Below are 4832 nucleotides of genomic sequence, written 5' to 3' on the forward strand. Positions count from 1 at the left end.
GCTTCCGTTTTCTTGGTTTTGATTTTGTGTTTATCTCTGCAGAAGATTGTTTCATTACATTTATTTAGAGCTTCCCCTTGAGAAAAATCTCATTCATTCAAAATAGCAGCTTCCATTTACTGAGTGCGTACAATGTGCCAGGTGCTGGTCTCATTCATTCCCCCAAATATACATTCATGAATGAATACTCTTCTAGATACTGAGTGTTACAAAACTGCTGTGGTTCCTAGCTTTGGAGACCCCTGGGGATGGCAGAGATTAAGCAAATAATTACTTGGATGAAGTTGTGAAATTATAATTTAAAGCGTAAAGGTGTACATTAGATTACTTCTAAATTAGGGATTTCTGTTCACTGAGGGTTACAGTACGGAAAACCAGTGTGAGTAGGCAAAGCCTACTGGAATGCCTTCAAAATACAAGGAAAAGAGAGAACACTGCAATAGAAAACTGAATAAAGGTAATGAATAACAGTTCACAGAAACAAAAGCCCAAATGACTAAAAAATCCATGAAAGCATATTCACAATGCAAGTCAAAATTAAGATAGTGCTTTACATGCAACAGAATGGTAACAATCAGACCAGGGACAGGCTCACGTATTGAGAAGGCTGTGTGCTGACGGGAACCCTGGGGTGTGGACTGCTGCAGTCAGCCCAGAAGACTTGGTCCAGTGCAGTGTGTGGGCTGGCCTGGGACCAGCTGCCCAACTCCTCCTAAGCATTTCGGAGGAACCCTTATCCAGACCCATCAGGAGACATACATGGGGATTGCCAGTCTGTCCATTTATGATACAAGGAGATGTGGCAACTTGGTGTCCATGACAGGGTGCTGGAAATAAAATAAGGTGGAAGCAAACTGTGTAATAAAGCGAGGCAGCAAAATAACCTAGATGTAGCTAGAGCAACGCGATACATCTTGAAAACTTACAGTCAAGTGAAAAACGAAAAAGAAACAGAATGAGATTTAACGTCTGCTATAACTCACATAATTTATGGCATATGTTTATCTACCAAACACCACTACATCTTTTACAAAGAGAGGTGAGTATTTAAGGACATGCATATTCAATGTATCAAATACATTACCGCTGGCTCCTGTGTGCAGCTAGGAAATGAGGATGGGAGTAAGGAATGAGGGAGTGAGCGATATATCTCTTTCTGTATCATTTGTACTTATGTCTATGTCGACATCAATAGATCTGTAAATAAATTCTAATCTAGAAGTAGACAAGGCATAGTTTGAATATTGTGGAATATAAACTCATCTCTGCAGTAGGTGTGCACAAACCACCAAAATAGGCTCTTTGAATGGTTACCCCCAAAATGGCACCAATGTTGATGTAACTACAGTGGTGGCGAGGGATCTGCAGGTTGTAAATTAGTGTTGGCATCACGCTGGGCTCCTCTGGAGAAAAATGTTTTATGTGCTGCTGAGGGCTATGCACAGAGACGGTGCTTTTCTTCCTTGTCTTCACGCAAACCTGGAATCCTCTGGAGCCAGAGGTGCTGCAGCTCACAAGGTGGAAGGAAAGGGAGGTGAAGCGAGGGACAAGATGGGAAAAGAGTTCCACAGGGTGCTGATAGGGGAGGATCTGTACCTCTTTTTACATTTTTTAAAAAAAGATAGAAAATACTAAAATGTGAAAACTACAAGGGAGGTCTCAACACAGTTCTTTGCAGGTCAACCGGGTGGGAGGCCTTGGCCAACTGCACACCCAGGGCGGACCGCACAGGCGGAGCCACATGCTGCCAGCCTTGCGGGAAAGGTGAGCTTGCGATGTGCAGCTACAGAAGATGCCAGTTCACGTAGAGACCCCAGTGGCCCCAATCACCCAGTGTCCTCCCTCCAGGGCCCTGCAAGCTCCACTCACATCACTGGGCACTTCCTCTTGCCTTCACCTGGCCAACTCCTCACACCCCTCAGTCCTTGGCTGGCATATCATTCCAGGGACTGTGAGGCAGTGTCCCAAGACTGTTCTCAGGTACCTGGGTTCCACTCCTACTGTGGCCATGGCGATTATATGAATGCACTGTGGGTGGTTGCTTGCCTGGCTCTCCCACCTGACCTCATGGCGTGCGGGAACCCAGCTTGCTCACTGCCATGCCCCAGCCCCAGGCAGAGTAGGTGCCTCTAAATCTTTGTTGGACGAATGAATGAATGAGAGAGTGAATTCAATCAGCAGCTTCAGGAGAGGTGGAGAGGAGGGAGATGACCCCAGGGGACCTGAAGATGCCCGAAGGACACTTCTCCCCTGCTCCATGACCTGCTTTGAGACTAGTGTGGCTAGTGTAGACAAGATTTCTGACAGGTGCAGGCCTTCCCTCAGCTCCCATGCAATCCCCGGTGGAAGTCTGCCTCTTTTTAATGGGAGGTGTGGATGGAAATGACCATGTATTGAGCTTCTGGAAGACATCAGGGTGGAAATTGCTGTTTCACACTAGCAGTGCTAAGCAGAGGTTCTGAGATTCAGTCTCCGTTTACCCTAGAGGTATTGGAGCTGGGAGCTCCGCTGAGATTTGGTTCATTTGGGACGTCATGTGATGGTCCCCAGTGGAAGGAGGCCTCCTCACTGCTGTACTGTGGGGCCAGCCATCAGACAAACCCGGGGCACGCTAGGGGTCTCAGCTTCTGTCCCACCCCCAAAACTGCTGGCCCCTCCCAGGTTTGCCCCAGACCCTGGGTTTACCTGGAGCATCTCCTAGAATCTTTCTGTGTGCAGGGAGGACGTGGAGTGAGGGAGGTGATTCCTGCAGCTCAGCATCCCCTCACAGCATGAGCGCACCCCCTCCCAGTCACTGCTTCCCCTGACTGGCACTGTGGGCAAAGGCGTGCAGGCCGCCCTGCCTGGCACGCAGCAGGCGGTCCCTGCTCAGCAAGACTGAACATTTTCTCGTGAACTCTGGCCTCCCTCTCTTTTGCTCTTATTTTCCCGTTGCCTTTTCCCCCCCACACCTATATTTAGTTTATGTCTCACTGCATCGAATGCAGAAGACTTTCTGAAACAAAGCAGCAACTAGATAGATAACTTGGCCCCTGCTGGGCTCAGTTCCCTCCTGTGGGTAATGGGTCCTCCCACAGGGGTCACGGGGGAAAGGGGGTAAGTGCGGCTGCAGCTCCTGCACATCTCTGCTGTTCAGGAAACAGCAGCTCCCAGCATTTAGCAGGATCATAGGGAACGGCACCAGCTGTTGAGGGGGCAAGGCCTCTCACCCCTGCGTCTGGGGAGGCCTCTCTCTGCCCATCCGCCTCCTCTGTGAGTCCCCCATGGGGTCAGCAAGGAACCCTGCTTCTCCAGTCTCGGGAGCTTCTCCTGCCTGTGGATGGCGGTGCAGACTGAAGCTGGCCTGAATCCCTCAGTGAGCAAGAGAAAACTCTCCACACACTGGCTCCGGTGTTCACACGCTCATGCACACACACATGCACACTCACCCACACTATCGCTCAAGAAATCAGCCAGTCATTGCCAACCCCAGCGAAAGCCCCCCTGCACACTTGTGGATCAGGACACGCTGAGGTTCGAGGTGTCTGCAGACACACTGGGATCTGGGGTGTGGTGAAGGGGAGGCCACAGAAGATAGGAGGAAGGCGGGAAGCTCCTGGGGCGCTTCCCCACCCGGCCGGTCAGTGCAAGGACGGTGCTACGTGGGGCCTGCTGGCTCCCCGAGCTGCTGGGAGGCCCCGGACTTTCCTCCAACACCGCATGTGGCTCCTGCAGCCTTGCCACAGTGTCTGAGCCACAGGCCCCTTCCCTCGGAACCCATTGTCCCCTGCCTCTGTGGCCCTATCCACTTCTGCCCCTGCTGTGTCCCTCCTGAATTCTGGCTGGACCCTGGACATCCACCGACGCCCTGGCTGCAGCCCAGCCCCTCTGGCCCTGGAAAGCTGTGCCGCACTCTGGCCCTGCCGGCGGCACTCTCGGTCTCTCCACAACACTTCAGAGCCACGTCCTCGGCATCATGTGATCTATTCGTTCACTGCCTGCCCCCAAGTCTGTGCTCCGGGAAGCTGCAGCCTGACTGTTCTGTGGCCCCAGAGGCTTCAGAGTTCAGGGTTCAGAATCTGGGGCCAAATCTCAACCTTGTCATGCAAGAGCTCAGCTCTGAGCCTCTAGCTCCTGGCATCCTCATCCCGACTGGGGGCAGGTGGCAGCTGGTATGGCAGGCTTGTGACAGGTCAGGCTGTCCATGACACCTTGTTGTCCCTGCACTCAACGACAGGTCGGGCTGTCCACGGCGTCCTGCTCTCCCAGCCACTCAGGCTCAGGTGCCTGCAGTTTCTAGCTGCACTTTGCCTCCCAACATCCAATTCGTTGGGGCAAAGGACAACTCTCAGCCCCTTGGTGTGGCCCCATGAGGCCTGGAACCCAGCGCTTCTGTCCCTTGGGTCCTTGAGCTCCAGTGTGACTGGAGCTCACCTCTGCTGCTGGTCATGGCTGCACAGCAGGCAGCCCCACAGTGACGGCCGGTGTTGGGGCTGGAAAGACTCTTATTCTTTTTGTAAATAAAGCACAGGCAGACGGACAGCACAACTGTCTGTTCAAATGCAACGTGGGATGATCAGGAGGACCACATCTGAAAGGGCTCCTGGGAGGGGTGTGATGGACACAAGGTGAGCTGCACCCTGGCTAGGGAGCTGCACTGGCTTAGCCTTCAGGGTTCAGCTCAGAGGCCACACTGCTGGGAGGTGAGGCCAAGCCAGGGTGGCCCTGCACAGCTGCTCCTCGCGGTTTCACCCCATCTCCTACAGGGACACCGGCAGGCACTGCCGGTCATGGTGCTTCTCCCGCCTGGAGTTCTGGCTCCCAAGTGCAGGGGCAAGTCTGTGGCAAGTCTG

This window comes from Sapajus apella, unplaced genomic scaffold (assembly GCF_009761245.1).
Source record: "Sapajus apella isolate SASKATOON/1434 unplaced genomic scaffold, GSC_monkey_1.0 scaffold140, whole genome shotgun sequence".
NCBI lineage: Eukaryota > Metazoa > Chordata > Mammalia > Primates > Cebidae > Sapajus > Sapajus apella.